The sequence below is a fragment of the Microtus ochrogaster genome, chromosome 6 (genome assembly GCF_000317375.1).
Source record: "Microtus ochrogaster isolate Prairie Vole_2 chromosome 6, MicOch1.0, whole genome shotgun sequence".
NCBI classification, from domain to species: Eukaryota; Metazoa; Chordata; class Mammalia; order Rodentia; family Cricetidae; genus Microtus; species Microtus ochrogaster.
In genome coordinates, this window is record NC_022013.1 from 41,042,517 (window position 1) to 41,053,418 (window position 10,902).

At 48.4% G+C, this 10,902-nt stretch overlaps 1 protein-coding gene across 1 annotated transcript in view; it reads right to left on the bottom strand.

Moving 5' to 3' along the window:
- Positions 1–9,610, bottom strand: part of Fam3d (family with sequence similarity 3 member D) — a 31,183-nt gene extending 21,573 nt beyond the window's left edge. Inside the window, exon 1 of the mRNA XM_013346796.2 lies at positions 9,547–9,610. The gene's annotated coding sequence lies outside the window, so the exon portion shown is untranslated. The remainder of the gene's footprint in view (positions 1–9,546) is intronic.
- Between the last annotated feature and the right edge of the window lie 1,292 nt (positions 9,611–10,902).

The window sequence follows — 10,902 nt, forward strand, 5'->3', positions numbered from 1 at the left end:
CACCCACCCATCCATCCATCCATCCATCCATCCATCCATCCATCTATCTATCTATCTATCTATCTATCTATCTATCTATCTATCTATCTATATCTCATAATGGCACGCAGTCCTTAGGAATGTGACTTGTAGCCCTGGGACCTCCACCTGAGAAATGAAGGACATTCTAAGCCCTGCGCTGGGTAGAAGGGCAGGCCTGGAATAGGACAGGCATGGATAGGAGAAGGTGTGCAAAGAAAGAGAGCTGACCCAGTCATGGGCAGGGGTGGAGGGGGCTGAGGAAGGAAAAACTAAAAAAAAAAAAATGAATTGACAGAAGCAGGGATGGAAGGTGATGAAGAGGAAGGAGTCTTGGTGCATACTCAGAGACACAGAAGACCCTGCTGGTTTAGAGAGGAAGAGAGAGCCAGAGCACAAGGAAGACTGGCTGGGTACCAAAGCTTGGTGGGATCTGGCTTCAGGGTTGGGGTTGGGAGAGGCAGGGCAGTCCTGCCTTGGCCATGGGCTCTCCAGCCTGAAGTACCTCCTGCTTGAGTCCTGAGGACCTCCCTGACCTCCAGAGTGTAGGACTGGTCAGCTTGTGGCAGGGGGTAGGGGTGGGGTGCTACTGGGAGGGGAAAAAAACGACACCAGGAACAGGTAAAACACGGAGGGGCAGCATTTTCTCCTAGTCACAACTGGCCATTCAGGTGGCAGAGCTGCAGGGAAAACATGATCTTGTTCTAGATGTAGCCAGGCCTCCTGGCCTAGGGCACAGATACATCTGCAGGCTCAATCTCACCGAGCAGGTAGGACGGGTATGTGGAAAAGCATAAAAGAAGGGTTGTGAGAAGGGCCTGAGTTGCTGTGAGCTGTCCCTTCCCTCCCTGACTGGAGAGACACTAGCACCTCCCTGTCCTTGGCCTCTCCCTCGGTCCTGCCCTTCCCTACACTCCCTGTAGTTTTCCAACTCCACATCAATTTAGGAGCCACAAACATTTTGTTCTCCCCAGCAAGCCTTGTGTCCTGCAGGCCCAGAGCTACAAGACCATGGAGGAGTGCTCAATATATATTCAGAGATGGAACTGCATTGAATCCTGCACAGTTCTGGAAGGGGAGGGGTGGGATAAAACTACCACATGGAGAAGGCAGTGGGAGTTCATAGAGATCAAGGGATTTCTAAGGCCACACAGCAGATTGTGGGTTTTGTTCCTGAAGCATTTTCTGAGCATTAGGGGGAAGACAGGTTGGGTACTGGGCACAGGGGATTGGCTGTGACAAGTCATTCTTGAAAGCACCCCTGAATTTTCCCCTTGCTCGTCTTTTGTCTGAACACTGTTACTAAGAGGCTATGCCTGGAACAGTCTTACTCAGTTTGCAGGCCTCATGGCAAAAACTACTTCCTCTGGGGAATCTTCTGTGACCCTGGAAGCTAAGGTTAAACACGTACAGGAAGTCCTGGACAGAGGCACATTCGTCACGTTCCCCTGTCACACGGGGCCGCGTCACATCCTTTGTGATTGCTTTTGCAGTTAGCAAGGGACTCAGACAAGACCCATCTGATCCTTTACTGAGGGGTATATTGGAGGCCAGGGGAGAGGCGCTAAGAGACGCTTCTGTCAATCTGGGCTGGCGAGGCCAGTGTGAAGGCCTGGTCATAAAAGAGTTAAACAGCAAAAACCTGGTGATGCCGAGAAAGAGGCTGTACCTGGGGGTCTGGCAGACATGGCTTTGCTGCTTGTGCACTGGGGCTCATGTTGGGTACAGCTCTCGGAGCTTTGACAAGGAGGCGATGCTCTCTACCCGTCGTGGAACTGGTCAGGCAGCAGTCACCCTGTCTAGAAGGGCTGTGCTGGCCTGACAGCGTCATGCCATCTTGCTTACAGGGCTCACTGTTTCAGCTCTGTTTATATTCCTCCTTGGCGTCATTCCCATAGGGATGTTTATTCTTTCTGTGGAATCAAGGTGTAACCAGAGCTTTTCTGCCTGCTGCCTGTGACATTTCCGTGCCTTTTATCTCATTTTTTATTTGTCTTTCTTTCTTTTTTTCTTTCTTTCCTCTCTTCCTTCCTTTTCTTTCTTCTCCTCCTCCTCTTTTTTTTTTTTTTTTTTACAGTGTTAGGCATTAAAGCTAGGACACTGAGCATGCCAAACATATGCTTTAACACTGAACTCTACCCCCTAAACCCCCAATCTCCATAGCCACATTGCTTAAAGACCCTGCAGGATCCAGGATGTTAGTTTCTTCCTGTTTCCAGTGACTTTCATCCACAGCCTGCCTAGAGTCAAGGTGGACAGAGGAAGGAGAGACTCTCTCTAGGCTGAGGATGGACGACCGAGGAGTGGTCAGAGCATCTCATCAGCATCACTAGAGAAGTGAGAACTTCACCTGTTAAATTCTGACTCTTTGGGGCTGGAGAGATGGCTCAGAGGTTAAGAGAATTGCCTACTCTTCCAAAGGTCCCGAGTTCAATTCCCAGCAACCATATGGTGGCTCATAGCCATCTGTAACGGGGTCTGGTGCCCTCTTCTGGCCTGCGGGTATACATACAGACAGAATATTGTATACATAATAAATAAATATTAAAAAATTCTGACTCTTTGACCTCTCCTGCCACCACAAGGACCCTTCCATCTAAGTACTTGAACTGTTCCTGGGTAGTTCAGGTTGGCCCTGAGCTTTGGTCCAGCTACCCTGTTGCCTCTGGACAGCCTTTCTTCATGTCCCCGTTTTGGCACCGGGCATATGGAAGGTGTGCTGAGAGCGAAGGGAAGGCTTCCTGCAAACTGGCCTTCTCCCTGCACCAACACAGCTTCTTCCTTTTTTATCTTGCATCATTTCCCCCTCAAGCTAGACCACCCAGAGGACATCCCTGGACTTTAGAACCCACCCGACATCTGCAAATCTAAGCCCTGGTTATTTCCACATCATTCTCAGACATTTCACAGATCGAGAGAGTCACAGAAGGCTGCAGATCACTGTCCTCCCAGAAGTTTCTACCTGTCCCCCCGTCCCTGGGACTCATTGCTAGGGGCAAACACTTTGGGAGATGGAAGTCCTGCCAGGGCAATGATAGGGTCTGGGTGACACAGCTCAGGGGGAAGAAGATGAGATCAAGGTAGGAACCTGATTGAGAGTGAAAACTAAGACCCTTAAGGGACCATGGGACACATGCTGACATTGCTGTTGTAAGCCCTGCCCAGGCCCACTTGTTCCTGTCCCTCACTTTCTCACCATCCCTATCCACCCTGAATCACTAATCTGTGCGAGGCCATCATTTATTCCTGGATAGCTCTCCCAATGCCCTGATATTTATAGCAATTATTGATGATGTCACCAATATGGACGGAGCTGTGTAGTGAATAAATCCATAAATAATAAGACTGCTGGTGGGAAGAATTTGTTCCAGTGACGTTTATTGAAGAAAGAAATAGATGATTATTTCCATAATATCCTTTCCTCACTATTATCTTTTAGAGAAATTTTTTATTTTAAAAGTGTAGGTACTGCTTGGTTTTTATCAACTTGACATAAGCCTAGACATGTCTGAGGAGTGGGAACCACGTTGAGACAGCACGGCCATAAGATTGGCTTATAGGTAAGCCTGTGGGTCTTTTTCTTAATTAGTGACTGATGGGGGAGATTTCACCCTTGGGCAGGTAGTCCTGGGGTGTATAACAAAGCAGGCTGAGAAAGTCGTGTGCAAGGAAGCCAGTGTGCTGCACGCCTCTGCTTTAGATTCCTGCCCTACTTGAGGTTTTGCCCTGGCTTCCCTCAGTGATGGAGTGTGATTTGAGCTGTGAGATGAAATAAACCCTTCCCAAGTTGCCTTTGATTGTGGTATTTTATCAGAGCAATAGGAACCCTAACGAAGGTGTTCTGTATCTCTGCGTGTGTGTGAGTACCCGAGGAGGCCAGAAGAGGGTGTCTGATCCCCTGAGGCCGGAGTTACTGGAGGTTGTAGGTTGCCAGCTGTGTGCTGAGCCACCTCTCCAGCCCCTATTTATTGATGAGATTTTACTCTCACAGTTCCTGCGGGGTTTCCCAGGATAAGATGATGATTACTCTGCCCTAGGCACTGTGTAACCTTGAATTATTTTTTAACAAATTTAATTCTATAGTGATCAGTGAAGAATCTGGGGGAAAACTGAGTCACTGAGTGATCAGATCATATAGCTAAGAGTCAGAGGAACAAAAGATTACAGATGAGACAGTCTGTATCAGGAGCCCACTTTTCCCTCTCTTAATTTAAGGGAGTGTCTTAGATTGGCCTCAAGTTCTATATGCAGCCTAGGCTGGTCTTACAATCTCCCTGTCTTAACATCTGGAGGGCTGGGATTACAGGCATGTGCTGCCATGACCCCTAGGAGGTCTGACCCATGTTTAGTCAACTATTGTAAGTTGGATCAGGTTGGAAATATTCTGGGCACTGCAGGCCATTCCCCCCCCCCCCCCGCCCCCTGATTGTTCCCAGAGATGACAGTTCAACTTTGAACTGGAGCAGGTTGGAAACGGTAGACATGTGTATGAGTGGATGTGTGCCAACAAAGCTCTAAGAAAGAGGTGCTTGGCTGCCTGCGGGGCCTAGTTATCTATGTGTAGTTCTGTTAGCTAAAGGTGCACATGGGCCCAGCAGCTCCCTGGCCTGAAGCTCAGTTTAGGTGATGGAGAAGGGAGATGGGCTTGGGATAAGAGAACCTTACGAAGGTTCTGTCTCCACCTTCATCCTCCTGACTGGCAGGCCAGTCCAGGAGGGAGATCCATGAGAACCTGTTCACTTTGATGACTAGTTGCTTGTCTTCTGTCTTTACATGGGTTTTAGGAGGCCATTTCTCTTGGTATATCTGAGAGGTCATGGTCCGATACGCTTTGCTCAGAATGCCTCTCCCGCGGCCCCGGCTGCCCAGGGAGGCCCTCAGGAAGATGACTGCTTTAGTTCCTTCACTCCTGTAAAACTTCAGGTGGTCCAGGAGCTGGAAGCCTGCAGTGCAGGGTGGTTAATAATGGGACGTGGTGGAGCCTGCTGTGGCCTTCACCGTGGTATTGCAGGCATAGCCCTCTCTCAACGCATTTTCTTGTCATACATGCCCCTCATCATGGCTGACTTAATGGGAATTAGGTACAGGTTTGCACCAGACACAGTAGTCTCGCAAAAGATGTGCTTCTTAAGGAACAAGTGTAAGGTAATGAAGCAACACTCCTGACTTCATCTCTGGGAATGCTGCACGTACCCTCAACTATACCAGTATCCTAGAAGCCAGGAACAAGCTAGTTTTTGGATGATGAATGGGCAATGGAGTTGCCCAGATACCCACAGAGCAGCTGGAGAAAAGTGGAAGACATCTTCCCACACAGCCCTTCTTCTTCTTCTCTTGCTTGGCTGAGTGGGGGCAACTTCAAGGGCTGGATATATTCAGGTAAGCAGTTTGAGTCACCAGGATTCTCTTTGCTGAAAGTCTGGCTGGGGACATCAGAATACCAACTGAACTATGGTAGGGCTACCTGGACCATCAGAGTTCATTCTCTGGTCACAGCAGACCTGCTGATGACTTGGACCACTTCAGATCAGGTGGAGCATGAGGAAATACACTCACACGTAGGTAATTTGGTTTCTATCAGAGGCAGCTTAAAAATTTTAATTATTCAAGACGGTTGCCTCTTGGGAATGTGCTTGAATATGTTTCATCTAGAAAGGTATAAGACCCAGATATCTGACCAAAGAAAAAGTAATCACAAAACTGATTCTAATAAGCCCCATTGTTCTACCAACTTTGAATCCCGAGTCAATCCTTAACTTTCCAGCAATCTTGCCAGGATTCTTTTCTATGAACTACATTTTTACCAGGGAGGAAATTGTGACCTTGAAAGCTTAGGCAACTTGCCCAGTGTCAGTTAAGTAGGATGGCTTAGTCAGCCTTGCTATCTGTTACTGCTGTAACTCATTAAGTGAGGAAGGGACAGTGTAAGTGAGGATGTGGTGGGCATCTGTTGCCATGGGGACCTAACACCCAGAATCCATTCTCTCTTTGACTGGTGAGCACTCTAATTATCATCTGGAGAAAGATGTGCCTTCTGTTCATCTGGATAGAGCTGACCTTCATCTAGGACTCCAGGATGGCCATAGGGCCTTGATGAAGAGAGTGTGTGGCATCCTTTGATCACAGACATGGCAGGTGACCCAAGCAGAGATGTTCCAGCAAAGAAAAGCTGCTTTTTTGTTAGCATCTGGAGTCCATATGACTGGGAAGTAGGGGTTCTGAGCACATCTCTGCTCCCCTGTAACAGGGACAGCTCTCCTGTGTGGACAGCTCGCCGGGGAATAAAGCAACAGAGACAGGACCCTTGCCGTATATCAGTCACCCTCAGGCTTCTCTGTTTACATGCCGGTGCAAGTCTTTTATTTTTCCCTCATTGGCACCCAAGATTCCTGCCTAAAATGCAAGGGTTTTCCCACGTACATAGGTGAGAAAGTTTCAGTTTACACTCCCACTCTGTCTCTTCCCTCTCAAAGTCTGATCACAGGACTAAAAGAATCACGTCGACTCCCTGTGTCTTCAGCCACAGTTTCCTTCCTGATGTCAGCTCCAATGAAGCCATCTTTCTGCCGCTACCTTCGCTGGAGGAATACCTATGGGAGGATCTAAGTCCTTGGCATGGTTCCTGTAAACAGACCGTTGACTCTAGCTCCTGCCACCACCCTTCCGCTCTTTTCCAGAATTGTCCATAGCTGCCTTCAGTGCTGTTTGCTTGGGACCCAGTGGTTTGGGAGGTCTTCCTGGTCAAAAAGTCCGTCACTACCATTCCCAGCTTTGGCGCTTGCATTTTCTCTTGAGGCTTCAGTAGCTCATCTGTAAAATGGGGCTAAGAGCCACCATGCAAGGTTGTAGTCAAGTGCTCAGTGCCATGCTAGATGCAGAATCAATCCCCACATGTACCACCTGTCATGTTATGATTGATCATGCAGATTTTTTTTACCTGTCTGTTCTGGTTTGCCTGTGAGATATTCCCCAAAAGCTCATGTGTTGAGAGCTTGGTCCCCACTGCAGCGGTATTTAGAGTTTCAGATCCATCACTATGGGGGTGATTGGACTGTGAGGGTTCTAACCTTAAGACTGGATTGATCTATCAAGTTCACAACTTAATGGGCTAGTAGGACATGGTGGACACTTTAAGAGGTGGAACCTAGTTTAAAGAAGCAGTTCCTGGCCGTATGGCCTTTAAGAGGTTTGTCTCCAACCTCTACCTCACTCTCTTATTTGCTTTCTAGACGTCAAAACATGAGCAGCTTGGTTTCACCGAGTCCTCCTCCCCACGATGCCCTGCCACACCACAGGCCCTGACCATCCCATCAGAGCCAAACGACAGCACTGTGAAAGCGGGAGCCAAATAAATCTTCTTTTCAGTTGATTTTCTCTGGTATTTTGTCAGCGTGACAGGAAGCTGACCAACACAACGCATCTCTTGTGGTGTCACCACCTGTTTAACTCCTAGTCTTCAATGTGACCATTCTGATAAGAGTGTGAACTTTCTGAGATAGCATTCTGTCATTTTAAAAGCCTGGTACCTTGCACAGTGCCTAAGGCACAGTAGGCATTGAACACTGAAAGGAGTACCAGCTTGTGTGGTCACTGGCTCCAGGCCAGCACCATGGTGGGTGATTCACGATTGACTTTTGCAGATTCACACCAGTCCAGCCTCAAGGAATACGTTAATGTCTCCATTCTTTATTTTTAAGAGAAATAAACCTAAATATAAATTGCAGTAAGTAAATGGTTTAAGTTTATCTACTATAAAACAGGTGCCCCGATCTTTGGAGACAGAGGCTGAAGCAAGTACAGAAGATCAAACAATTGACCCAAGGATGAAAAAGGAGGCAGAGCTGGGATCCAGATTCTGAAGCTACAGGGTCTCTCTCCAAGCCTCTGGATCTCTTGACTGCTCCCTGAGGAGGAAACCAGAGTTCCCACCTGTCTTCTAGAGCCTCCAAAAGAATTGGTACCAGTCAGCGGAGGTTTCAGCACCCTCTCCTACAGGCTGTCCATGGACTATCTGAAGCCACACCAGCTCCCCCGTTAGACAGACTGGTGTCATCCCAGGAGGAGCAGCTGCTTCAGACTAAGAAAATGTCAAGACAGAACTTTGAATATCTTCCACCATAAAAAAATGCCTAAGTGCCAGTGAGGAGGTTCAGCGTGTTAGCTCGGCAGATCCCCAAATTCCTACCCGAACAGAGCAAGCACCTGGGGTCAACTTGCAGACACGGCAAGTAACTCAGAAAGAGCTGTGTATCTGAGCACAGCACAGAAGGCTCCAAGCCTCCAGGTGGACATCAGGTGACACACAGGGGGATCAACTGGGAGAAGCCAAGCTCTCGCCTACAGCTGTGCTTAACCTGGGTGTAACAGGACCTGATCTCACCTCTGACCACCAGCTCTTCCCTGCTCTGGTCTGCACTGCCCCTTGTTCCCCTTTTCCCCTACCCCTTGTCTTCCCCCTTTCTAAGTTCACACTGCCTTAGCACATGTAACCTACTGAGAGAAATCCATCCCTAATTCCCAGGCCATCTCTACAGCAGGTGACAAAATTTGATAATGGTGATCCTTGCATTTTTTTTTTCTTTCTGGGTAGAACAATGGTGTCTTTGCCTGTCCTGCAGGAAGTGCCCAACTAATATACCGTGAATGAATCACCTGCAGGGATACTCCCGAGCCAGCTCTATCACAGGGCACCATAGCATAGTGCCAGGGTATGAACTTTGCAGCCACTCTGCCTGAGTGAATGAAGACTCTCCCATTTTCAGAGCGGCAGTAACGATGAGAAACAGCCTCACATAGGATGCCCACATGGAGAACATTTAGCACCCAGTCAGTGCCATTTTCTGTGCTGCCCCGATTCCTCCCACAGAGGCTTAACGGGCAAGAAAAGAAGGGACTTAACTGGGATATTCAGCCCTTCACTCCCATTTTACAGATGAGGAAAACAGATCTCAGCTCGAGGGCTCAGCCTGGCACTGCTAGAAAAATCTCTCATGACCACACACCTGTGACTGACCTAACATTTCAGGTCAATCGTTTCAGAGATAAAGGAAATCCATCGGCCCCTCTTCATCCAGTATTCAAACACTCGTGGAACTTGATGTTCACCTGGAACGTATTTTTTTCTTTTAAAAACCCGTATACACGGGTAAATTAATACATGTGGAGATTCCCTGTGGTCAGGGAATAATATCATCTACAGTGTGGATTTTCAAAACCGAGGCCTTTTGGACCCCAGATCTTATCTTTGTACCCACAGCAGTCTTAACGAATCAATCACAGCCAGAACTGCACCGAGTGCTAACCCAGCCTTCCCCTTGACTGTCAGTTGGGCTAGATCTCCTCAGAGGAATCGTCTTAGAAGTAGTTGCTTCCTTTTCCTTTTCCTCTTGCTTCCTCTCCCAGGCATGCTTAGTCTTCATTTCCCATCCACCCTGCTTCTATCCTTCTTTAAAAAACGTGGACCAAGAGGTAAAACCCTCACCAGCCTGGCAGAGTCGTACCTGAGGGTCAGGGCTCACGCTTCCCTACCTTGGTGGAGAAGGGGTGTAGAATCAGCCGATGATGCCTTGAGTCCTGGCTGGACCAACTGCCCCCGGGCCTGGCTACCAACGAGGAGCGTCCTGCTTCCTGGAGGGGTTGCAGCCTTCCCTAGGTGGTTGCCCTCCTCTGAACGCAGCTGTTTAAGGAAATGACACGGCAGGTCATGGGCTCCTCGGAAAGGCAGCTGCTCCTAACCCTGCCCATATTCTGCTCTGCTGGGAAGAGATTTGCCCATAAACCCTCCCTGCCTCATTAAACAGTCTGACCAGGAAGGAGGAAGTTTAATCTAGAGCTCTCTGGGGAGGAAATAAGGCTAAAGTCTGATGTGGGCATGGGCAGGGCTCTGCTTGTTTTCATACACACACACAACGCTCCAGTCTTCCTAGGTGACACTTGCGTGCGAACTTGAACAATTTGGGAGTGAATCTCTCCCCTTCCTCAACACCAACAATGAAACAGAAAACACCCAATTGGTGAAAAATATCCCAGGTTTGAGAGCGAGGTTGGGCATGTGCAGTGAGATTGAGCATGCGCAGTGAGGTTGTGAAAGGACTGGTTGGGGGGAGGACACTTAAGGAACCTGGCCTTCTTGGATTAAAAGTGAAGATCCACGGAGAGAGGAGGTGGGGGGAGGGGGGAGAAAGACTCTGGGTTTAGGTTGTGTTTGGTTGGAAGCGTCACCTCAGCTCCCTGGCACCCCTTTATCCAAAGAGTCTGGAATGTTTGGTTGGGGCCTCCACTCCAGCTCCTGACATTCATTTTGGAATGTTTGAGTGGAAAGCTCCATTTCAAGCTCCCTCCCCTGGGAGTTGCTCAGTCCAAACTCCACTTCCTAGAAAGCCTGCCAAATGGTGACCCCTCCCCAGGGAGGGTCATGACCAATCCCACAGACTATTTAAACTGCCCCCCAGAGAACCAACACGTGGTCATTCCTGTCCTTTCTCTCTGTGTTTTCCCAGGGGCCACCTGGGAGTGCTGGCATCCATTAAACCTGGGCTTCTTCTATTTGGTATTATTTGGTTTAATTTGGATTATTGCGTTGGCAGAAAGGCTTACCGGGCCTAAAAAAAATTAACATGTTGGGGGGGGGTTTACAAGACATTAGAGATGAAAGCGGGAGGCAGAGAAAAAAAACAAGGACGGTGAAAGGGGTATTTGCCACCTCCTGCTCCCTAGCAACCAAGTGTGTCTTTCTTTGTATGTCAGCATGTTTCCTTGTTGTTAATGTTTAAATTTCCCATAACAAACAACAAATTTTCCTACAGTAATCTTTGAAGTTTCCAGGATGAACATGGGGCCCCACAACATCAACTCAACCTGGTTTTTATGACGTCATGATTATTT